Here is a 26,739-nt window from a genome sequence, read left to right as displayed (position 1 = left end):
ATTCTAAGTGTTTAATGATGGTTATTCATCTGTTCTCCACTTGTCTCCCCACATATTTATCAGCCTTAAAACCTCCATGTTTATTAGCAGAGTCTGACCTAGTTAGACTCGCTGCCTTTCTTGCACTGTGTAAAATTTGGCTGTAGATCACCACACCTCTAATTTTCAGGGCAGTCTCATAAACATTTACTCCCTTGCTTTGAAAATACGTTGGTGCAAGAGTTTATAAAAAGGATTCAGATATTGGCAGAACGGTGGAACCAGTCTCTGATATTTAAACTTGTGACAAGACAATCTCATTCTCCCTGGTCTTAAAAGAAATAAAGCAGACCTCAAGACCTCAGAATGGGGGGAAGTAAAAATAAGAAGTGGGGGTTGGGAGGACTCATAACCCTGATGGTATTTTTTGCAGCAGCACCTGGTAGAATACTATTATCAAATGGTATGTCTTTTAAAAAATATATAAATTCATTCATTTAAAAATATTTATTTATTAAATGTCCACTACATGCTAGGTGCTATATAGGTAAGCGCTGGGTATTCAATGGTGAATTAAACAGATCTCTGTCCAAGTATATTTTAGAGTTTTATCAAATTAATGCCACATTTCATTAATTGTGTATCTCTTATAGTTCTTTTTTTAAGGATTTATTATTTATACAAGAACTGGGGTACAGGTCAGAGGCGGGGGAGGGTGAGAAAATTCACCAGAGAGAGCGGGGAGCAGAACAGGGAGACAGACCCAAGACACTGCTGAGGGGAGCAGCCAGCAAGGCAGGAGAGGTCTGCCACGCCATGTGGTTTCTCCCTGGCAAGCCGGGAATCGAACCCTCACTGCAAAGGCTGCGGACAACTTCACAGAGCAGCACCCAACCCGCTGCACCACCAGGAAGTCCCTTTTAGTTCTTATTCGGATTTTCCTGATTGTCTCAATTATGTTCTTTATAGCTTTTTGTTGTTTTTCTGATTCAGTATCACATATTACATGACCTGTGGTGATTCTAGAGGCTCCTTAATTAGGAACAGGTATCCACCCTTCTTTTCTTACACTGGTATGTTTGAAAATATAGGCCAGTGATCTTGCAGAATATCTCAATTTGTGAAATATGACTAATTCCATGTTTCTAAACATGTAAACACTGACCATAATTCAGAATCATCTGGAACTTGGTGAAAATACTGAGACCCACACCCTGTCCTGTTTTATCCTGTCCTACCTCAGTAGGCTCGACCTCTGGTTGGTTGGTTGGTTGGTTGGTTGGTTGGTTGGTTGGTTTACTTAGTTTTAGGTAATCCTACAATACACCAAAGTTTGAAAACCACTAATTTAAAATAATTTCCTTGTGGCAGGAATACCACATGTATGCAATGTTGTATCCTTTTCAGTGTGTCTTGCAATGTCAGTGTATCTTGCTTTTCATGAAGTGGTACCAGTTTTCTCTTCATCTTTTCCTATAGGTTTTCCCTTAGATAATTAATAACAACTTGTAAGAAGTTGACACATTGAGGATATTTGACTATTCTGATTCCCAACAATCTTTGATCCAATGGTCTCAGGCGCCAATGGCGACCTTGCCTGAATGAGTTATGGTAAATGGTGACTTTATTTTTTTTTAAAGATTTACTTATTTATTTCTACAAGCACTGGGTACAGTCAGAAGCGCGGGAGGGTGAGAGAATTCACCAGAGCCAGAGGGGAGAGCAGAGCAGGCAGACTGATGAAGTACAATGCTGAGGGGAGCAGCGGGCAGCAGGAGAGGTCTGCGCGCCATGTGGTACCCTTACCAGCACCCGAAGATCGAACCAGCACTGCAGATACTGCAGGCAGCTGCTCAACCTAGCGCTCAACCTCTGCACCACCAGGGAGGCCCAAAATGGTGACTCTTTAATTCTGGCACCATCAACATTTCTTTATAGGTTTCATCTGTAAAGAATAATTTTTCCTTCTTTTCTATCCCTATCTTTTAAAAATATTTTTGATATTAGAACACATTCATATATTCCTTTTTATTTAGTGTATTATAATCCATCCTGCCATGTATTTTGATGCTCAAAATACTCCCACTGTCAGAGCCATTTTCCTTTCAGTGTAGAATGGTATCTAGAACCAAGATCTGGTTTCTGTTTAAAGTATTTGAAATTTCACCCTAAGAACAAAAATATATATCACCTCTCCACCTAAAAATAGAACACATTACACAAATCACACCTGGGCTGAGCCACAGAAAGAGTGGTCTGATTAGTCCTCCCTCTGTTCTCATTTCCATATTCTCATATTCACTTGTGCTATCTTCCCACAACCAAACACAAATTCACAGACTAGAACTTTGTCTCTCTCTCTCTCTCTCTCTCTCTCTCTCCTCCTTTCCTCCCTCCCTGTCTCTCTTTGCCCCTATCTTCATTGTGATCAAGTTTCTGAGAAGCGGTCTTCCCAGATACTACTGCTTATGTCTTTGAAACTGTGACACACACCCACACACAGAAAAAAATATTTGTTTGATGTTCTGATAAGGCTTTTTACCTTTTCAAAGCATCTTTATATGTAGTTTTTCTTTTACATGGAGTATTTTAGAACTCAAGAGCTATGTGGGATAGGTATTATTATTTTCCTTTCACATTTTTAGAAAGTAAGGAAGGCGAGAAGATCGAGAAGCTTTTGACACCTAGTTGTCTTTGGCATTTTAAGTTTGCGTATCTAGTGTTTGTCACATAGGTACTATGCTTAGCTGGTGAAGCCAGTTCTCTGACCTCATGGTTCAGTAAACTGAACCTTACTCTGAGATGAACATCAAGCCAAGTCAACTATATAGTGAATCAAGAAACACAAGAAGTTTTTCTTTTCCTTCTTTAAAAGAAAGATACAAATACTACCTTTGACTTTTTACTTCATTAGTCTTTTAGTCACTATTCTATAAAAATAATCAAGTCCTGGACCTCCCTGGTGGCGCAGCGTTTGAGCGCTGGGTTGAGAAGCTGCGGGCAGCCTTTGCAGTGCCGGTTCGATCCCCGGCTGCTCCCCGGCCACCGGAGGAGGGTCCCACATGGCGCACAGACCTCTCCTGCTGCCCGCTGCTCCCCTCAGCAGTGTACCTCGGTCCTTCTGCCTGTTCTGCTTCCCGCTCTGGCTCTGGTGAATTCTCTCACCCTCCCCGTGCTTCTGACTGTACCCAGTGCTTGTATAAATAAATAAATCTTAAAAAAAAAAAATCAAGTACCTTCTATATGTCAAACACTATTCTGGGTCCTGAAGTTAGAGCTAGGGCCAAAAGAAATTAAAAAAAAAAAAAAATGATACCCTTGGGCCTCCCTGGTGGCGCAAGCAGTTGAGCACAGTTCTGTGAAGCCATCCACAGCCTCTACAGCACGAGTTCGATCCCGGCTGGCCGGGGAGCTATCCACATGGCGCAGCAGACCTCTCCTGTCTCTCCCACTGCTCTCCTCAGCAGGGTATTTCAGTCAGTCTGCCTGTTCTGCTCCTCACCCTCCCACACATCTGGCCTGTACCCCAGTTCTTGTATACATGAATAAATAAATCTTTAAAAAAAATGCCCTTAAGGATCTTACCTACTAGGCAGGGTGATAGAGGACAAGGAGAAAGACAATAAATTAGTAAGGTATATAACACATTAGAAAGTGCAAATAGTTCAGTTGCACAAGTTGCTCACTGTTCAAATTTCCCCTATGGTGCCATGGAGGTCTTGGACCCAAACAAATGAGGATGGCATTGCCACTAAGTAAGAAAAGAAATGTTTCAAGGATGGTTAGGATTTGTTTTTTGTTTGTTTCTTAGCTTCATTGAAGTATAATGTGCATATAAAAACTTCGTGTTTTACAAGTGATAGCTCGATGAACTTTCACCAGTTGAGCACATCTGTATAACTAGTGAAAAAACAGAAAGTTACCAACACTCAGCCCATTACATTTGTTTCAAAGTCATTAATCCACCACAACCACCCACCACCATGACTCTTAATAGCATTTAACAATTTTGACTGACATTGCGTACAAAATATTCTCCTTAATGTCTGACCTATCTTGCTCAAATTATGTTTTTGAGAGTCATCCATATTGTTGTATGTAGTTTCAGCCAACTTGCTTATTTTCATTGCTGAATAATTGTACATCGTAGGAATATACAACACTTCATTTACCCATTGGTGGACAATTGGGTAGCTTGCAGTATTTGGTTATTAAAAATAGCACTGCTGCAGACCTCAGTTCCTGTCTTTTAGTGACTATATATAAATATGCCTGTTAAATGTAGATATAAATAAATGTAGATATAGAAGCAGAATTTCTGGGCCATAGTGCATATAGGTGTTATGCTTTAGTAATCCTTGCTGAAAAGTCAACACAGAACTAACTTGTCTGTCAGAACCGTATGAGAGGAGTATAGTTTTGATGTGTTACATAAAATGTCTGCCTCATTCAATGCAATCAGATATACCACATACGTTGCAAAGAACTGCACCAAAATACTATTTGATGACAATTTCACCATGGGCCTAGAAAATGGGAAATAAAGCAACTAAAACTTATTGGCATTATGTGCCAATTGGTGAAGAAATTTAATTCAAGTTAAATACACTAAAAATAGTAATAATCCTATGTAATGATAATAGCCAGATAAACAATAGAATGAAAAAAGAGGCCGATTTACACAGGGAAATATCAAGTGCTGAGTATCAATCCTCATATGTGTGTAATCTTTATGGTATATCTTAAAACTTTATGATCAATATAAAGCAATTTCTTTAGAGACCTACTGTGATTCCAAAAAGGAAGAAAGACTATGATTTCTTTTTAAAAACTTGACAGGATTATTTTAATTTTTTTTAAATAAGCGAATGCATATCAAAGATTGTTAGAGAAAATTAAAGCATTTATGTTCCTGGATATTGAGACATATCATAATGGAACAGTGATTAAATGTTATAGAACTACACAAAATGACCAGTGTCCTAAAGCAAAGTAAATCACCGTAGATAAAATGATATGTAGGAATGTAATAAGTGGGCCTCCCTGGTGGCACAAGGGGTTAAGACACAACCTATGAAGCTATCCACAGCCACTGCAGCATGAGTTTAATCCCCGACCAGGGAGCTACCCACATGGTGCAGCAGACTTCTCCTGTCTTTGTCTCTGGTGAATCCTCTCACCCACCACACCTCTGTCCTGTACCCCAGTTCTTGTATGCATAAATAAATAAATCTTTTTTAAAAAGAATGTAATAAACACTATGTTAAGCATTAGTGCAGAGAGAATGGCATGGAGAAAACCTTTGGCAGTTAGACTTTATGATAAATGCTTAGCTGTACTTCACTTAGTGCTCTAAACAACTTTGTATGCTCAACATTATCAGCTTCCATTTTGCAAAGGAAAAACTGAGTTTCAGAAGAAAATAACCTGCTTGGACCTTCCCCATTCTTCTATTGGGGGAGACAGTCCCCTGTGTAATCTGACTTCACGGGCCAGGAGAACATGTCAAAGGAGAACAGACTGAAAGACACAATTTGTGCCCAATACACAAAGCAAAGAGTTAGTATTGGTGGCTCAAATTAAACATAAGTTCTCAAATAGGTAAATGCATGAAGGATAATTGCACATACAGGCGATAATAAACAATGTGCAATTGCATGGGGAATATTGCAGTTGGTTAGTAATGAAAGAATTACAAATTGAAGTAATTTTTCAATAGTCCTTTCCACTTTCTAATTAGTAAAAATAATTTTGTTTATGTTTTATAAAGGTACTCATTTCCCTAAATTGAAAAAATTGGTAAGACTGTTTGATATCTTCATCTGGGTGTTGGTTATGTGAGTTTATATACATGTCAAAATTCAGTGAGCTGTACACTAAAATTTGTGCATTTTACTGTACATAACACAATAAAAAAGAAGAAAATCACTAAATATTGTAAGTGATGAAATTAGAGTTATTTTTAAGAGTGAAAATAAAGGTAGAAATAATTAGATGCTTCCCAGATTAAGTTTAATATAAAATATTTGGCATAATTGGCAGAAAGCATTTAGCCCACAAATTTAAAATTCAACTTATTTCAAGAGCCAAAGCAAGGAGAAATTACGGTGCTTACATAACTCACAGTGGCCATTAAGATAAAAACAAAGCATCTACTAGAATGAGCACAGTCAGTACTGGTCCTAAAATTTGGAAATTCCTCCCAATGTATAGGGATATTATAGGATGTAATGGACCATGTAAACAGCACACTTAAACTTATTAAAATAATGAGCTTCTGTGGGTTGTTTCTTATATTTTTTCTGACATAAATATGAAATAATCTAAAAATATAGGTCAAAACAGCAGTTTAACCTGGGATATTCTATATAGTTTAATTTTGTAGATGTCTGATGATTCTAACTTAATCTGAACATAAAACCTAGTGAAACTAGAGCTGTGGTTCTCAATTTGGGCAATTTTGTTATCTCCCACCCCCTCTCCCATGATCAGGACATTTGGAAATATCTGGAAACAATTTTGGTTGTAATAAGTGGGGGGAAGGCTGCTGCTGGAATCAAGAGGCCAGGAATGGTGCTTAACACCCTACAATGCACAGGACAGCCCCCCACGTAAAGAATTATCTAACAGAACAGGCAGACTGACTGAAATACACTGCTGAGGGGAGCAGCAGGTGAATCAGGAGAGGTCTGCTGCACCATGTGGGTAGCTCCCTGGCCTGCCGGGGATTGAATACATGCTGCAGAACCTACAGATAGTTTCACAGTGCTGTGCTTCACCCCTTGTGCCACCAGGGAGGCCCCCAAATATATAATTTTTTCCTGAATCATGTCAGAGGAAGTTACACTGTTTAGCCCTAAATATTTCAGGGTTTACTTCCCAGGATCAAGGACATTCCTTACCTAACCATATTCAGCACATTTAACATTGAATCTAGACTGTGCCCATCCCAGTAATGACTTTTAACAACTTTCCAGGATAAAGAACTACGTTCAGTTAGTAATGACTCTCGTCTCTTGCTTTGGAGCATTTCCTCAGCCTTTCTTTTACATTCATTACACACACAGTTTTTGAGAAGTATGGACAGATGTTTTAAGGAATATCCCTCAGTTTGGGTTTGTCTCATGGTTCCTTATGATTAAAGTTAGTGATATGTTTTGGCACAACTGCTAGCCTGTGGTGTGCTGGAGCCAAATAGTGCTAGCTGGTGTCAGATTTCTTCCCAACTCCATGTTCTGCAATGATATATTCATAGCTTGAAATCAGCCATGCACTTTAACTGGGGAAACACATGCAATGAATCAGGACTTACCTGTCCATCTCATTTCCAATTGTAAAACATTTACATTCACCAAGACAGTACTGTATTTAGATGAAGCGGTGTTCTCAATGCCTGCTGTTAGGAGGAACAAGATGTTGGTCTTTCCAGTTATTGGTGACATCATCACTTGGTTATGATGATATCTCAAGTTTCTCCATTGAAAAATTACCATTTCCCCATTTGTAATTAATGTTCCCCTATGGAGAGATATTTTATGATTATATAAATATCCTGTTCTGTTTCTCATCAAACTTTCACCCAGTAGTTTTTATTTATTAAAACTATTGCCTGAATCAGTTGGTAGCATGATTGTTGCAAGTAGAAATTTTCTTTCTTTTTTTTCAATTATTTGTTGATGTTTGAGTTCATTTTTTTATTTAATCCAAAATAGTAATAAACTAAAAAACTTGTAAACAAATTGAGATCTTCCAGTTTTTCAAGTAGCTTTCAGTCCTAAGACGTTAATGTGCATTGCCATGGTGCAGAGTAAGTACCACATCAACACAGATCAAGCAGGAATTATCTTCAGAAGTAATTTTCCCATTCTGCTGTGGATGGTATGTTTGATGATAACATACTGTCTCACCAACAGTGGAGGGAACATTTGGAGTAATTTTTCAGTTTTACCTGCTACCATAGAAAGCTAATTGGTGCTTGGTAGGGTGAAAAGAGCACTAGACAGGGTGTCCAGAGGCACCGCTGTTATGGGATTGGGTGGTATACTCCATTTCCTGACCCCAGTGCCATCATCTGTAAAATATTAGGAGTCATATTTTCACTAAATTCTCTTTCAAGTTCTAAGGCTTTCTTTTATTCTGTTTACCTACTTAAAAATTAAAATTTAGAGTTCAATTAATTAAAGTGATATCTTGGTCAACTGTGCCAACAAGTCAAAGACAAAAATAACATGTCTAAAGCGGAGCCTGAACCCAGTGACCTGGCGATTGAATTCATAATCCAGCTAAATTAGCCATGAGAGTGTAGCACAAGGTCTTGATACTGTTTCATATTACCTTTGTGTATTCAGCCACATCATCTGACTCACTTCTCTGCTTCTCTTTGTTTATCCTTGACAGTCATGGAAACCCACTAAAGGATCCCGTTACCTCTCTGAGAAGATCCCTCTCTCAAGTGTTAGCTTGCCCAGTACCTATAAGATTACCTCTGTTGCCACGGTTATAAGTGAAAGAAATGGTCTGTCCTGGGGCAGACTGTAGTTTCTAAAGAGTCTTTACACTTCAGGAATGAAATTCTGGACTTCGCTGTAAGATGTAATTAAATCTCACCCTACAAAATTGCTGAGAACTGGGCAAATAGTATTATTCTTTTCTGTCTTAAAGATTTATTTATGCATACAAGAACTGGGGTACAGGCCAGAGAGGTGCAGGGGATGAGAGGATTCACCAGAAACAGAGTGGGGAACAGAATAGGCAGATTGACTGAAATACACTGCTGAGGGGAGCAGTGGGCGAGACAGGAGAGGTCTGCTGCACCATGTGGGTAGCTCCCTGTCCAGGGATTGAACTTGTGCAGCAGTGGCTGTGGATAGGTTGTGTCTTAACCCCTTGTGCCACCAGGCAGGCCCCAAATAGTATTATTCTTATATGATTCATTGTTTGGTGAACTCTATGCACAAGGCAAGTAATTTTGGCAGTCAGTATTAGAAGACAAAATATATCCTTGGATTTTCAGAGAAGTGGTTAATTGGAAGGTGAGGTAGGGAGTAAGATACATAAAAGAATGTGGGGCACTGCCAAGCCCTGCATTCTCTTCTCTCCCCAGAACAAGATTCTGATAAATCCACCCCTCCAGCCCACCGTCTCCTCCACAAGACTGGTGTTAGGGCCACTGGTGTAGGTAAAAAGATCTACAGGTTTGGGCCTCCCCGGTGGCGCAGCGGTTGAGCGCTGGGTTGCAAAGCTACCCGCAGCCTCTGCGGCGCCGGTTCGATCCCCGGCTGCTCCCGGCCACTGGAGGAGGGTCCACATGGCGCGCAGACCTCTCCTGCCGCCCGCTGCTCCCCTCAGCAGTGTACTCCGGTCCTTCTGCCTGTTCTGTTCCCCGCTCTGGCTCTGGTGAATTCTCTCACCCTCCCGCACTTCTGACTGTACCAGTGCTTGTATAAATAAATAAATAAAATAAAATAAAAATAAAAAAAAAAAAAAGATCTACAGGTGAATTGTGTATTAGTCTCCCCAATCTTCTGGTGCTGTCTGAGCCTGGTACGTTTCATGCTTCAATTCCTCATGTCAACATTTTTAATACTTAACGACCCTTCTAAGGTAGAGAATTATTTGGCTGCTTCCTTAAGAATATCTATTTGAGGTCTTTTTATCTACTGAATTTCCATATACTAAATTGAAAAGTTGTTGTCTAAAATAGTATTCAGATGACTCATCTACGGTTCTGATAGGCAAAGGGGTCATGAGATGGCAGAGGAACTGGCAATTATGTTCAATATATTTTTTCATCTTTAGTTTTTTAATATCCTAAATAATCTACTTTTTTTCTTTTCTAAGATTTTAAGGCAAATTTGATTTTTACTTTGGTTTCAGGCCAAATTTCAAATTGAAAGATGTTTTCAAGTTCCCCCACTTAAACCCCCTACCCTGCAAAGTTTCTTTTCTTTGAGAGTAAAGAATTTAAACTTTTTTAAAATTTAATCTTGATCATCATCCACCTCACTGTTGGATTAACTATTTCATCATCTTTGACTAGATTAGAAACCCCTGTCTCTTACCTGAAAGACAGAGGGTAATTGATTCCTACAATCAACCTGGCTTCTCTTTGATTTTATAATCTGTTTCCAGAGATTATAGGCGAGCTTTGAATTCCAAGGCTCTGGGCTTGTCAGTTTTCGAAGCAAAAAACTTTGAAGCAAATTCCCTGCCTCAGGTTTCAAAGGGAAACTTAGATGTTAGAGGATGATATTAATTTGTTTTCATTTTTGTAACATAAGGGAATCAAAAATTATTTTCATTGCTGACATTGTAATTGCCTGAGTTTGTGTTTTATTTTATTTTATGGTTTTCAAAATAATTATTGTTATTAGTTTGTTTATTTGAGAACTCCAGTCAGATCACTTGGAAACCTGAGAGAAAAGCATAATTCTTTCAGAAATCCTTACTGAGTTCATTGCCTTATAAACATACCTAGTTCACATTTACTTTAAAGCTATTTAATTACTCACCACCAATGCACTTGGCATAACTAGAACACTCTCTAGTGTGCATTCAACAGGTAGAAAGGAGAAAAATAGAGTATAGGGCAAATTCCAGGCCCCTGAGTTTCAAGAACTAACCATAGTGCTGTTTCAAGAACTAACCATAAAAGATTTAGGCAAGGAGGTGCTTCTGTGGAATTGTGTTAGTGGGTGTTCGTTTTTATAAACTAGCATAGAACACACATTTTTTTAATAAAGATCCCTCTATATTGCTCATTGTAGTGCAGGAATGATATTTATATATATCATCATATTTAACAAATAAATGAAGGCACATATGAATAATACTGATAGAAGCAATACCCCTCCACACATCCCTCCCAGGCTACTAAAAAGGCACTCTTATTAAAGCAACGTCCACAAGTCCTACTTTTCTGTAGGACTACTTTTCATCCTGAAGGAAGAAGGAAAAGTCCTACTTTTCATCCTGAAGGATGAAAGAAATGAAATAATTAAAAAAATGATAAATTAGATTCATCAAACTTCAAAATAAAGCAACAGAATTTTACTCCTGAAAGCATTTGCTGTAAATGAGTTTCTAAACTTTACATTTTATCTATAACATAAAACTATTAATTCAACAATGTACCATTGATGCAGAAGTAAATTTATATTTTAATAATAGTTGCATTATGTTTAGAGAGAAATAACCATGCTGAGACACAGAGAAAAAAATTATCTCAAGAAAATTCTGAACAAACTAATCTCTAAAAATCTGCAGAGCTTAGAAATGAATTTGTGGGGATAAAAATTATTCATCTAGAAGTTGTCTGAATTTCTAGCTTCAAAGTCATTTCTATTTCTTTCAGAATACTGCTCTCTAAACAAAAGTCCCCCCATTAATTAAGCACACACACAAGATAGGGCTTCCTTTTAACCTTCTGTGTGTCTCTCCACGCCCCCCTCCCTTTCTCCTGCAATGGTATGATCTGCATTTGTTCATAAACTGGAGGTGCCAAGCTGTGACAGCTTCCCCAACTCCAGAGCCGTTTACTACAACCTGGGGCCGCCTGTGTTCAGTGATGCTTTCCTTTTCCACCAACAGGGGCAAATTGAAGTAGACAGTGAAACCATCTTCAAGTTAGCAGCACTTGTTTTACAGGTAAGAACTGACAAACTACCTCTCACCCGCTTCTTTTTGTTGGTTTTGTGAACTGCCTGCAACTCTGAAACTTTTGCATGGGTCAGTGGCTGATGGATTTTTAAGCCAGCTGATTGCTTGCCAATGAAAAATGGGAACCACAGTTTTCTGTTTTAGAGTAGTCTGCATAAGCTGCTGTAATGAGGTGGTGTATGTCTCAAGGGAAAATGAAATTTAGAACTCCTCAAAGGATGAGTTCAGACCATATTTCTGCAGAAAGGCTCTGTGTCCCTTGTTTGGGAGAGACAGAATTTGTTAGAACATTTATAATTTTCATTTACATTTGGTAAGTTCTATATACATTTTATTAAGGTTGAGTTGAAGAGTTCTTTGATTCTTAAAAGGGCTAGTAGCTGCAAAACAATGTGGTTTCCATGCTGGTTTAAAGGGAAAACAAATAGCATGTGTTGATTTACTTGTGTAATAGATTAAAAGGTCTGTGTCCAGACTCAAAAAAGGGTGCTGCTCCAGTAGACAATTTATCACGTGATGTTAGAAACATAAAGGAGAAATAATTAGCTGTGCTTTTTCAGATGTATTTGTGTCTTCTGTTATAAATAAGAAATATTCCAAGGGTATTAGGTGTTCTTATCAATGCCACATTCTCCACAGTCACAGGAGAAGTTTTCCTTGTGCACATTTTTCAAAACAAAGCTCTGGCACTTTAAGAGAGGAAAATGATCAAGAGGAATATTTGTTTAGCTTTACTAACATAAATACATATTGATCATCCGTCTTTGTTTTTTATTTCAGGAAGCCAAGGGGGATTACACCAGGTAACAGTTCCTTTTCTGATATTACTATGCAAAATAACCCTAGCTGAGTCTTTTTATGCTGTTATTTTGAATAACAATGGATGCAAAATCAAAAGAAAATAGACCCCAATGCCAGGGACTGAGATCTCTCCCACTTCAAATAGAGACCTATTCTTTTTATGAATGAATCTGGGAAGGAAGCTCTCTTAGAATTTATCAAGCCAGAGTGACAGTGAATTGTAATCAGAAGCCCTCCCAAAGTTCTTTTTACTGTCATCTGTTCCAAAATGAAGAAATCTATAAAAAGCTTGGGTAGCCTGTGTTGAGTTTTTAAAACTTATAATAATCCTGTGTTTGAACAGTTATAACGTATGCACAAAAAGATTAAACCCATCAGCTGCTTAGTTAAGGGATTAACAGAGGCTTGCTTTTTGCAGCTGCCCCAAAGGGGCCTGACCCTCCTACTCTTGACCTAACTGTTATATTGCTGCCACTGAGACACTTACTAGTTCGAACTGCCTAAGTGACCACATTACCAGAGGAGTGTTTATATTTGAATTCACCCTCTACCTGCTCCATTCTGTCCTTTCAATGCAATACTTGTAGTTGGAGAAGTAAAAGCGGTTAAAGGTGGAGGCAAAGTCTTCAATTAGAAACAGCTCATAGGCCAATGGCCCATTGAAGGCTTTGCCTCTGCCGTGTTAATGTTCTACTCCCAGTAAACTTTACCCGTAAATTATTTACAGATCAGCTAGTGCTCATTCCCAGCCAACTCTTTAACAGTGTGCTCCTTAACGGACTGATAACCAAATAGCACCTTTCAAGCTTGAAAACTTGCAGTCAGTATTACTTCACTTCAGAAACTGCAAGCACTTTCCTCATCTGCCTGTTTGATTAGGTGGAAAAACAGAGGCGTCCAGTGAACACACCGTCATCCACTCACCACATTCTTCTATTAGCTCCTGTTTGTGTTGTGTTTTTTTTTTTTAATTTAGGTTAAGAAATGTGCTTTGAAGGAATCATGAAAATCAATAAACAGCAATTTTTTTTAATTAAAAGAAAATGTCATGGATAAAGGGAGAGATGAATTGGTTTCATTCACATCAGAGCTTCTATGCACAACACTATTGTCTCTCCTAGAGGAGCTGTAGTTCCTGGGAAGAGCAGATATTTGAAGAATGCCATTGTAGAGGGGAGTCTGAAGTTGATTTATAATTGAGGGCTCAGGGCCAAAAGCTCACTCCTGGCAGTGTGTGGACTCCTAACCCTCCCTCCTCCACTCTCTCTGTCTATCAAGCAGGCCAGGTACACCCTCTGAGCTCATTTCCTCATCAGGAAAATGGCACCTACCCCACAGGACTGTTGTGAGATTAAATGTTTGTAAACATTGCCTAGGGCAGTATATGGCATTTAGCAAGCTCTCTATCCACTTTGGCTATTATTGTTATTGTTGTTATTATTATTATTATTAATTATTATGGTGTCATTATTGCTCCCATATTCATCATCATCTTGTGTCTTGGCAACTTCTGAGAACTGAAAAGACTTTAGGAACTGAGATGGGTCAGAAAAACTGTTAAGGAAAGAACAGAAAGGGCCTCCCTGGTGGCATAAGGGATTGGGACACAACCTGTGAGGCTGTCTGCAGCCACTGCAGCATAGGTTCAATCCCCGGCCAGGGAGCTATCCACATAGCATAGCAGACCTTTCCTGTCTCTCCTGCTGCTCCCCTTAGCAGTATATTTCAGTAGACCTGCCTGTTCTGCTCCCACTCTGTCTCTGGTGAATCCTTTCACCCCCCACACTCTGGCCTGTACCCCAGTTCTTGTATACGTAAATAAATCTTTAAAAAAAAAAAAAAGAAAGAAAGAAAGAATAGAAAGAGAAAGGTTGATACCATAAAGCTTCCTTCCTTAGGGAAAATCATGTGTCTGGGGCAGAAGAGAACTTAAGGAGCTTAGTCCTTTTAACCTTAAGACTTCAGAGTTAGTAAGTTTGGCCAAGACCAAACTACTCCTTTTCCTAACTTCTGCTTGTTCATCGTGGTTTCCTGAAGAAATGAAGAGCACTGTTCTGAAGTTCTCTAAATCATGCTGAGTAGTAGAATGAGCCTAGGTGTAGGAAACTAGCAACAGGACCTTGAGTGAGCCAAGGTCCTAGCCTCAGTTTACTCATCTGTAAATTGGGGTTAATGAAAATGACAACTTTGCAGGCTGATTTTAAGGAGATGAGTGATGTCGAATGATTTTGTGTAGTAGACATTGTATTATAAGCACTAGTTATTGTCAATGAAGGTGAACAAAAGAATAAGATCTGTGAAACTTTAATCACTGGGTCTTCAATGAAGTAAAATTTTGGTTCTAGCTGCTACTCCTACCCTATCTAATCTCCTCCACCCTTGAATCAAGAGGATAGTTTTTTCTCCAAAGTTTTGTTATAAAACTAATTTAAGAAAACTAGGCAAAATAAAATACCCTGGGAAAATGTTTATAGTGGGTAGAGAAAAGACACTAGTACCAGACAAATCCAGGTTTGCCTCTTGTTTCCTGTGTAATCTTAAATAAATTATTTAAATTCTCCAAGTCTCAGTTTCCTCCTCTGTAAAATGGGACTTATATTAATACTACATGTCCCATAGGATTGCTGTGAGGATTAAGTTAATTAATATTTACAAAACACTTCTAAGAGTTCCTGCAGTTATCATTTTAATAATATTCCATTAAATTGATGAACATAATTTACATGTCCTATTGTAACAAATATGTGTTGTTTCCAATTTTTTGCTAATATAATTAATGGTGTGATGAACTTCTCTTTGTAGTTAAGATTGATATTACCTGTGATTATTACATTTTTCAGTTCTCAATCTTCTCCATCCAACCAGATTATAAAAGTATACATGTGTGCACATTGCTTGAATGTTTATTACATTATTTTAAATGCCCATGTCTGATTTCATTCCACCATGCAGAGGATACTTTTTCTCTGTTTTAAGCATAGAATGTTAGGGCTGCCTAATACCTTGCATTTATTTATTTATTTATTTTGGGGTTGGGGTATTTTACATCTGTGTATATCATGCTGAAAATAAGTCTATCCATTAAGTAACTTTTCAATGCAGAGAAAATGAGTTCTCCTTCTAATTGGTGAGTATATAGGTAAATGGACAATTATCCTGACATCTTTTTTATTGTACTTAATCTACAGATATTTATTATTTTATTTTTTAATTTTTTTAAAGCAATAACATTATTCCCCACCACTATCCCTGTTCCTTTCCCTCTCCTTCCCTCCCTCCCCACTCCCCCTTAACCTCAGAGCCCTCAGGATGATTTGTTGATATCCAAGAGCTCTTGTGTTTTATGTTTCAAGTGTCTGTTAAATGAACATCCAATATTTGTTTATATCATCCTGACTTGCTTTACTGTAGATCATTCTTTCAAATTCCCTCCATTTTGTTGAATATGTTCAGCCATTCTTTATGGCTATATAAATGTTCACAGTTGTGTATGTACCACATCTTTTTGATTCAGTCATCCATTAACAGAGGTTTAGGCTGTCTCCATATCCTAGTTATTGTCAATAATGAGTGCTGAGAATATTGTAAAACATATGATTTATTGGGGGCCTCCCCGGTGGCGCAGTGGTTGAGCGCTGGGTTGCGAAGCAGCCCGCAGCCTCTGCAGCGCCGGTGGTTCGATCCCCGGCTGCTCCCCGGCCACTGGAGGAGGGTCCCACATGGCGCACAGACCTCTCCTGCCGCCCGCTGCTCCCCTCAGCAGTGTACTTCGGTCCTTCTGCCTGCTCTGCTCCCCGCTCTAGCTCTGGTGAATTCTCTCACCCTCCCACGCTTCTGACTGTACCCAGTGCATGTATAAACAAAACAAACAAACAAACAAATAAATAAAACATGCCTCTATAAAAAAAAAAAATTTAAAAAAAAACATATGATTTATTTTTGTTAATGGTCTCATATTCTGTGGATACATACCTAAGTGGAACTGCCAGGCTGTGCAGAACTTTCATTTTTAATTTTTAAAGGTAAATCCAGATTGCTATAATGTGGTTTCAACAGATCACATTCCCATCAACAGATCACATTCCCATCAACTCCTTTTTCTCCACATCTCCTACACTTATTGTTGGGGTTCTTTTTTTTTAAAGATTTTATTTATTTATGCATACAAGAGCTGGGGTACAGGCCAGAGATGTGGGGGGTGAGAGGATTCACCAGAGACAGAGTGGGGAAGAGAACAGGCAGATTGACTGAAATACACTGCTGAGGGGAGCAAGGGGTGAGACAGGAGAGGTCTGCTTCTGAATATCCTCTTTAGTAAATTGTCCTTTAGTGAATTTAGCCCTTTTGTTGATTGGATGTTTTTTGTTGCTGAATTGTATGGACCTTTTATATGTATTGGAAATTAATCCTTTATCAGTTATAGATTGTGTTTTATACATTATGTATATATATATATATGTTTTCTCATTCAATAGCGTGTCTATTTAATCATCTTGTATTTTCTTTTGTTGTATAGAAGTTTTTTAATTTCAGGTAGTCCCAATTGTTCATTTTTTAATTATCTTGCCAAAAATATTGTTATTGTTGATATTGTAGAATGCTGTTTCCTTATTTATACTTTTTCTTGTTGCTCTGTCCATTGTTGTAAGTGAAATATAAAGTATCCTAGTATCACTGTGTTGTTATTGATGGAAACTTAGAGTAGAAATTTAGGATAGAAGTTCTCACAAGGTCAACAACAGAGGTAGGGGCAGAAAGAATTACCAGTTGTTACAGAAAACCAACCCCATCCAATCCCCAAGTGATAAATTCTACAGAATAATTCCATCACAGAGCAACATTAAGGATACCCCTTGCTCTGAACCAGCAGCTCTTTGGCCGACTACATCTATACAATGTCTTTTTTTCCTTAATAAACCTTGCAATGTGCGGCTGAATGGGAGGGGGGGTTCTCTGTTGAATTCATTCTCTAAGGAACCCAAGAACCCCACACACGAGTCCCAACATCACCAATTTATCTCTTAAGTTCTGTTATTGTCTTAGGTATCTTGGTGCTCTGAGTACATTTATATTTCTAAATGTTATTTCTTCTTGTTTTATTAGACCTTTAAGCATAATATAGTGTCCTTCTCCCATCTTTTTACCTTTCTTAATTGAAAGTCTATTTTATCACATATGAGTATAATTGTTTATGATTTTTTTGGTTGTTATTTGTATAAATGTCTTCCAACCTTTAATTCTAATCCTATGCTTGTCTTTGTTGATAAAGCGAGTTTCTTATAAACAGCAGAAGGTTAGGCGTTGTTTTGCAATTCATTTAGCCACTTTGCATCTTTTGATTGGTAAGTTCAAGCTGTTTACATTTAAGGTAATTATTGAGATATAAATGCTTATTACCATTTGTTATGTTTTTGGTATTTTAGTTTGTCTTTTTTATTTTTTTGAGGGTTTCCTATTTTGTTTGGTTTAGATTTCATTTCCATTGTATTATGTGTTATTTCTATTATTATTTTTTGTTTGATGTTTCTACTGAGGTTAGTATATGATGTATTTCTGCCACCCATTGGTCTGGTCTCCGGCTGGTTCTAATGGGCCACATTATTACTTTCCTCATTCTCCTACTTCCCCACCATAATAAGTAACTTAGGTGTTCTGTCACCTTGATGTCATTATTCTGTTGCTTTGTAGTAACTCCCTTAGGATTTTTTTTTTTCCATCTGTGGCTTGGTATTGATAAATTATTTCAGTCTTTGCTTTTCAGTGAAGGTCCTTATTCTTTTTCTATCTCAATAGTTAATCCTTCTGGGGAGAGGACTTGGACTAGAAGTCTTTTTCTTTAAGTACTTTGAATATCAATTTCCATCATTTTATCCTTGCAATGTTTCTGTTGAAACATCTGCTTGTAGTCTTATTAGTGTTCCCTTATAGGTTACCCTTTTTTCCCTTGATGTTTTTAGTATTCTGTCCTTTTGTTGGTTCTTGATAGCTTTATCATTATGTGTCTTGGTGTATGTCTATCTGGCATTTTGTTTGAAACTCTTTGGGTCTTCTTGGATCACAAGATCTGGTTCATTTCCAGAGTGAGATGACTTGAAGTGGTTATTTCTTTAAATAGGTTTGCTATGCCTTGCCTTTCTCTTTACCTCCTCCTTCTGGGATCCCCATACTATTGATATTATCTTCCTTTAAGTTGTCTCGGAGAACTCTTTTTTTTTTTAAAAAGATTTATTTATTTATACAAGCACTGGGTACAGTTAGAAGCGCGGGGAGGGGAGGGAGAGGGGTGAGAGAATTCACCAGAGCCAGAGCGGGGAACAGAACAGGCAGATGGACCGAAATACACTGCTGAGGGGAGCAGCAGGCGCAGCAGGAGAGGTCTGCACACCATGTGGGACCCTCGCGGTGGCCAGGGATCGAATTGGCGCTGCCGAGGATGCGGGCAGCTTCACAGCCAGCGCTCAACCGCTGTGCCACCAGGGGAGGCCCGTCTCAGAGAACTCTTTATGTTTTCTTTTTTTTAAATTCTCTTTTCTCTATCTTGTTCTGTTCTTGTATTCAAATTCATTAATTCTTTCCATTGCTTCTGTTTGTCTATTAAGGCCATCGATTCTATTTTTTATATTAGCTATAGTGTTTCTTAACTCCATTATTTCTGAATACAATTGCCTCATATTTTCATTATTTTTATTCTATTGTTGTTTTATGTCCTCCATTGCTTTTTTTAAATATTTATTTTATGCATACAAGAACTGGGGTACAGGCCAGAGGTGTGGGGAATTGAGAGGATTCACCACAGACAGAGTGGGGAACAGAACAGGTGGATTGACTGAAATACACTGCTGAGGAGAGCAGTGGGCGAGAAAGGAGAGGTCTGCTGCGGCATGTGGGTCACCTCCCTGGGCCAGGGATTGAATTTGTGTTGCAGTAGCTGAAGATTGCTTCATAGTGCTGACGCTTAACTCCTTGTACCGCCATTGTTTTTTAAGTTCCATCTACATTACCTGGACTGTTGCCCTGAATTACCCTTCTGTCACGCTCTGCAACTCCACTGAGTCAGGACTCCTTTTAGGTTTTTTTTGTTATTCTTGTTCTGTCATTTGGACTATGTTCTTCCGTCTCTTCAGTTTCAATATATTATGGGTTTTAGTAAGGATAAATTTTCAAATGTTGTTTTTGTAGTTATTAGAGCAGTGGAGGGACTGGTACCAACAAGAGGTATAAAAGAGGACAGTGGCAATAAGCATCAAAGTATCACCTTCAGTAGACACAGAACTTGAAATTCTTGTTGCAAAGTGTTCTTTGTGAGGAAAGGGGGTAGATGGTTTGAATGTCTCAGCCTGGGGTGGAGGGGAGCAGGTCTTTCAGATATCTCAGCCTGGACTTTAGTCTTAGTCTCTTCCATAAATAAGTCCAGGTGCTCTGACCTGATTCAGGCTACAGCTGTTCTGTGGTATGAGCCTCAGATTCAAGCCAACTCATTGCTCTGTGCCTGCACCTCTGCTGCTCTCCTGGAATGCACCCTCCACCTGGGTGCTTGCTCATGCATCCTTTTATCTAGTGCAGTGCCAGGCTTTAGGAGCTCTGATAATGGCCTTTGCCCAACTCAGTAACTGCAGGGGGCTGGGCAGTGCAGCCACGCCTCCCTCTTACAGGTTGAACTCCCACATTATTACTTTAAACAAAGTTAACTTAGAATTATTCCTACCCCTTTCATTGGGGCTAATGATCCTATTGGTACACTGATAATCAGTTTTTCCCTCAGGGATTTTGGCTTTGTTCTGCATCACTTTTGTTGTATGTGTTTGGGGGAGGCCTAGAGTCTTCACTCTGCCACCTTCTTCCCAACACCATGCATTTGAACCTTCATTTTATAACTGAGAAACTGAGGGGTGGTATATTCATGCCAATCCAGGTGGACATTTTCCACCACAATTGTTATCATTATCATTCAACAAATAAATAGATTGGAAATTTAGGTTCAAAGAGATCATGACACGTACGCAATGAACATCCAGATCTGTTCCAGTTTCATCATACACTACTGCATACACAGAACCCTATTTATCTTCCTGAAACATACAGTCATCATTGTTGACTTCCAAAAATTTCTTGCAGTTTTTCATTGCACAGAACCCACCCTCCAACAACCCAAACTGGCATTCAAAGCTCTAGTTAGTGGGAACTATACATTTTAATCTGCCATATTCTATTGTTCATACCCCTTAATATTTGTTCACACATCTCCTCTTTGCTCCACACATTTCTCTTGTACTATGTTGCCATCATGGACTTGCTCAGACTCTTCTTCCTGAAATGCCTAAAAACAACAATCCTCCCTGTCTTATTTCACTTCCTGTCATGTTTCCTTAAAAGTATTTTAAGTTAATATTATCAAAACCAATAGGAAACCTTGCCGTTCGAAAGTTAAAGTAGTGGAGTGGGGACTTCCATTTTCTTTAAATAGCTGACAGTCTGAATCTCCAAGTCAGTGCTTAAGCTGCAAAGATAATGAGCTGCTTGGGTAACACAACACAGACAAACACAGAGAATTCCTGAAAGCTGAGGAGGCAAGGAGACAAGGCTTTATCACAGAGTCAGTTGCAAATGAGTTTGTAAAAGCAAAGCTTTTTGTTTTAAGATCCCAAAAGGTGGAAATTACATAGTAACTATGTGATTAGGGAGTTCCACATTTAAGAAAAAAGTGAGTGATGACAATTTAGAGTATGGAGTCCCCCAGCTTAAAATGGAAGGACATATTCCATTTACAGCTGTGCTACAAAATGCTGCTGTTTCCCATGGGAACAAACTTCTCTGGATGTCCTGAGGGAGGGAAAACATCAAAGACTTGTAAGAACTACCCCTCACTCTTAACACCTCTCCAGCCCTAAAACCTCTCAAAATATAATTCCATCTCCACGGCCTTTAAAATCAGTTACAGTAATAAAAATTAGCAGTTCCAATGGGCTAGGTGCTGTGCTGACTACTCACTGAATCAAGTGAGCAGTTAGCAGTGAAGAAGGGAGCTCTGAAATTTTACTATTTGGATTCAAACTCAGGCCTAGCCTCTTGCTCTGTAGCTGCAAATACCTTACCTAGCCACTCTGGACGTCAGGTTTGGTTTTGGTTTTTGTCTAATAAATATTATGTGGCATTGCTATTGTTATCATTATTAAAATGTTTAGCTTTTATACCAAAACCTATTTTACAGATAGGGAAACTGAGTAATGACTGGGTAGCTATTTAGTTTGCATAGCTAGAAAGTGGGAGAATTGGGACTTAAAGACTCATGCTTTTTACTACTGTCAAGAGTGTTGTTTTTTTTTTTATTTCAATACAAATTTGATAGAGTCCCTACCTTCCTTGCTGGCAGAATAGAGAAGGATGACTTAACAAAAGTTGAGCATTCTGTCTTATTTCTGACTGGCCTTCAATTATTCAGCAAAATATTTCTTAAAAAAACTGTTGAGAAGCAGCTTTTCTCACTCCTTGTGAAATGAAATAAAAACCCTATTTAAAGGTTTGACATAAAAATGCAAGCAAGTTCTTTTATAAACCAGTCCAATACATTAATATTTTATTTATTTTTAATGGTTTATAAATACTTCTAAGTGTTAAACTGTTTTACAGACATTAATTTGTTAATCATCATCTCCATGCTATGAGGTTAGGATAATAGCGCTAAATGATATATGAGATTAAGTAACTTTGTATGGCATTATATTTACATTATCATATTCTGGTTTAACACTTCCCGATAGTTTGGCCAGATGTTAAGAGTTGTTATGTTAAATAAACAAACAAGTTAACAACAACGGAGCCAATGACTAATGTCTGGGAAATACTGGTTAAATTATTTTTTAAAAAAAATTTATTTATTTATTTATTTATTTATACAAGCACTGGGTACAGTCAGAAGCACGGGAGGATGAGAGAATTCACCAGAGCCAGAGCGGGGAACAGAACAGGCAGACCGACGAAGTACACTGCTGAGGGGAGCAGCGGGTGCAGCAGGAGAGGTCTGCACGCCATGGGACCCTTGCCAGCGGGTGGTGAGGGATCGAACTGGTGCTGCAGAGGCTGCGGGCAGCTTTGCAACCTAGCACTCAACCGCTGCGCCAGCGGGGAGGCCCTGGTTAAAATTTAGACTAATTTCAAGCTTTCTTGGATACATTTCCAATCTGTTCATGTAATGGCACATCTGCCAGAAAACACATAAGCAGTATTTCCCACACTTATTTGTCCCTGAAGGGTGACCATCTTGCTAAAGCAGTGTTTTATGAACTTTACCTTGTAAAGTGTGGATATATTTATTTTCTGAAATGTCTTTAAAAGATAAGCAGTTTGCAGACACCTGTTCTTTTTACTGCCTGCCAGATACATAACTGCCCTTGATTTTAATTCCAATAACTCTTAAGCAGGGTAAACACTTATCAACTTCAGAACCTGCTTTTTCTGAGGAAACCTGAATTTGAAAGAATAATGTATCCATACCATGGGCACTTTTCAATCTGCCCTATGCACTGATTGTTAAGGCAGCCCAATACCATGCATTTGAGCCCTCGTTTTATAGCTGATGAGCCAAGTAGTGATGAATCCATGACAAATTCAAGTTGGCAAAGCCAGACCTATAGTCCTCCCTCAGTACTCCCCGACCAGCTCAGATTTTCACTTAAACTGCACAAGAAGGTCTAGGTGGGGCCTTGCAGTCTCTGACAGAAGGCAGTGAGATTTAGCAGGAAGGACTCCACCATGAGAAGTGGTCTTATCAGCAGAGTAGCCTGAGTCTAATGTTAGTCACTTGAGATAGCTTAAGAGTGAGAAGGCAGGAAATGAGCACTCGATCAGCAGTGCCCTTGGAATATCTTGCCATTATCTCATTGTCAAACCCCATAAATACCTGTAGTGTGCAAGGCACTGGACCAAGCAAGGATGGAGGCAGACAGGATTTGCCATTTTGTTATTGCTGAGTCACAGTCATTCTACATCCTTTACAGGAGACTTTAAAGAAAGATCTGGATCTAGCCTTTGGGCTCCAGAGTCAGACTAGCAGGTGTGAGTTTGAGACAAGCTCTCCCTTGAGCTGTGGTATGACCTTGAGCCAGGTTCAAGCCATCTGGCCTGAGGTTCCTTATCTATAAGAGATTTGTTCAGAGGATCAAATGAGATAAAACACCTTGTAGGGAGCCTGGCCCACAATGGACAGTTCGTACTTGAGATTTTATTTACATGAGTCCTGTCTATTATTTTGAGATGCACTTTTTTATGTTGCTATCTTTGTTGTTGTTGTTATTTTTACCACAACAACCATCTTTAAGCATACAGTTCAGTAGTATCAACTAATTTCATTTGTTGTGTAATCATTACAACCATCCGTCTCCAAAACTTTTTATCTTGTAGAACAGAAACTCTGTACCCATTAAACAATAACATCTCCCCACCCCTCCAGTCCCTGCAACCATCATTCTATTTCTGTCTCATGCACTTGCCTATTCTAAATGCCTCATTTTTGGGGTGGGGGTTGGGGTTTGTGACTGACAGTTTACTTAATATAATGTCCTCAAGTTTCATTCATGCTGTACCAAATGTCAGAATTTCTCTCATTTTTAAGGCAGAGTAATAGTTTATTATATAGATATGCTACATTTGTTGCATACATTCATCCATCAATGAATTCTTGGGTTACTTCCACTTTAGGACTAGTATAAATAACGTAGCTATGAACATGGGTATACAAATATCTCTTTGATACCTTCTTTTGGGGAGAGATGCTTCTTCAAAGAATATTCCCTGGCTTTCAGGTACTTAATTATTTTCTATCATCCATTGGGATAGGGCTATAGGAGTACAGAATGATCATCAGATCTTAGGTCTAAATCATCAGAACTTCCCTATCAAAATTAGTACTTAAGGAATCAAGTTTTTTTATTAAAATATTGTTGTCGGTGAATGTATATTGACATGAAAAATGTTTACAATATGTAAAGTGGAAAATAGCAAAAGAATAGATGTTGCTCATTTTTGTAAAAAAAAAAATATATATTCAAACAGCTGATCTGTGTTATAGCTTAGTATAAGGAGCTCTAATATTTTTGTTGTCCTTCATTCAGCTCCATTCATTCTTAATATACATATATATAATATGTACTTTTTTTGTCTATATAACTACATAGTTGTGAACTATACCAACATTGTACTCGTTTATAAATATTCACAAGAGTATCACCCCAAAAGAATGAGATAAAATAAAAATCACTATAAGTTCTATCACTTCTCTCTGTACCCACATATTTCTTCACCATGCGGACTAGTAGAGTGGATTCTGAAGTTAGTCAAGCTGAGTTTGGTTCTAGACTCTACCTCACTGGGTAACAGTTTTGACTAAATTACTGAACATCACTAAGCTTTGGTTTCCTAAGTGTGAAAACAGGAATAATGGCAGTTCACACTTTAGAGTCCTCAAGTGGCTATCAGCACAAAATGTCTCTTTATAGTGCTTTACACGCCGCCTGGTTCATGGCAGGGACGAAGAAAGAAATGATTGTCACTATCATGATTAACAGTTGTGTCAGGATGGTGGGGATAAGAATGTTTACAATTTTCCTTCTTTGCATGTTATATGTTTTCACTTTTCAACTAGGCAAATATACTGCTTTTGTCAGAATTTTTGAGAGTTATATTTTAAGAAACTCAGAGCTTAGCATAGTAATCTTTTTTTTTAAACAGGATGGATTTTTTTTTTTTTAAGATTATTATTTATTTATACCAGCGCTGGGTACAGTTAGAAGCGCGGGAGTGAGAGAATTCACCAGAGCCAGAGGGAGCAGAGCAGGCAGAAGGACCGAAGTACACTGCTGAGAGGAGCAGCGGGTGGCAGGCGAGGTCTGCGCACCATGTGGGACCCTCCCCGGTGGCCGGGGATCAATCCGGCGCTGCAGAGGCTGCGGGCAGCTTCGCAACCCAGCGCTCAACTGCTGCGCCACGGGGAGGCCCTTACAGCTCCCGCACTGCACATTCTTCCAAAATGTATGTAAGATGTGTGGAGTAATACCTACTTCACCTAATGGAAACTTCCCACACCAAGGCTGAAAGCCTTTTCCTGCCACCACAGAGCAGCCAGCCAAGGATTGCCCGCAGCACGTGGGAGGCTCATCCAGAACCTGCTGGCGCCCAGGCCTGCCCAGTTGGCTGAGACGAGCTCTGAGAGCCTTTGTGAACAGGCTCATTCAGTTCTGGCCATAGGCGCATTAGGCTGGGCGGGCACAAAAGCAGCATTAAGACAGTGGAAACTACTGGGGAAAAGCTGTTCGCCGGGCGGTTTTCATGGGTGTGTGACTTGTCTCTACACAAGCCCCGAGCTGGAAGAGCCCCACTATTGGTTTGACACTCTTCTGTCACTGTTTTGAATTTCTCAATGATTTTTGATAAGGTGGTCCATGTTTCTTTTTTCACTAGGCCTCGCAAACTGTGAATCTGGCTCTGACCGTAGAAAGCAGGCATTGAGAAGGTTGGATGTTGACGGGTTGTTATAAAGGGTTTTCTTAGAGTATCTAAATAGGCCCTCCACTGAGAAAGGTGAAACCACAGAATGCTACAAACAGCTTTTTTGCATATATGACTGGGACCTCTTAGCACTTTCTGACTCCAATATGCATGATTCCTAGGCCTGGAGGATGGGAGTAACAATAATCAATACTTCATAGGGCTTTTGTAAGAATGGAAGGAGAAAATGCATGAGAGAGTTTAGAACAGTGCTGGCACCTGTAATTCCCATTTCTAAATGTTTCCTAAATATTCAGTCCCGTAATCCTTGTATCAACTCTTTGAACTGGGTAGTATTGTAGTATTAGCCTCATTTTACAGACGAGGAATTGAGGCCCAGAGAAGTTCAGTAAGTGGACAAGTCACACAGCTGTAAAATGCAGAGCTGTAATTCAAACCCAGGCTATGTGATGGCAGAGCTCTAGCCCCTTCATTATGCCCACTGTTTTTACCATTACTACTAGGCGCCAGGTATTCTTATACAGTTCTTCTACACTTGATACCATTTTATCCTCAAATGTAGTCCTGAAATCCTCATTCTGCAAAATGGGTGACCGAACCTGGGGACCAAGGTCTCATATCTGTTGGACATATGGTGAAACTTGGATTTGAAACCTCATCTTTTGAATTTTGCCCCCCCCCTTTCTTTCTACTTCATCATTCCTGTAAAGTTCATCCAGAAGATGCTAAAGGATCAGCTAGACTGGGTGATAATGCAATGCAGCTAGATGCTGAGGAGCTCTTGTCAGCTGAATTGGCACA

At 39.0% G+C, this 26,739-nt stretch overlaps 1 protein-coding gene across 1 annotated transcript in view; it reads right to left on the bottom strand.

Annotated features, from left to right (window-relative positions):
* The window catches only part of FRMD4B (FERM domain containing 4B), a 179,373-nt gene that overhangs the window by 152,424 nt on the left and 210 nt on the right, over positions 1-26,739 (bottom strand). The gene's annotated exons all lie outside the window — the stretch shown is intronic.

Source organism: Talpa occidentalis, unplaced genomic scaffold, assembly GCF_014898055.3.
Source record: "Talpa occidentalis isolate TD23 unplaced genomic scaffold, MPIMG_talOcc4v2.1 talOcc4.10, whole genome shotgun sequence".
Taxonomy (NCBI): Eukaryota; Metazoa; Chordata; class Mammalia; order Eulipotyphla; family Talpidae; genus Talpa; species Talpa occidentalis.
The sequence above is the reverse complement of the archived record's forward strand: the minus strand, read 5'-3'. Positions and strand labels throughout refer to the sequence as shown.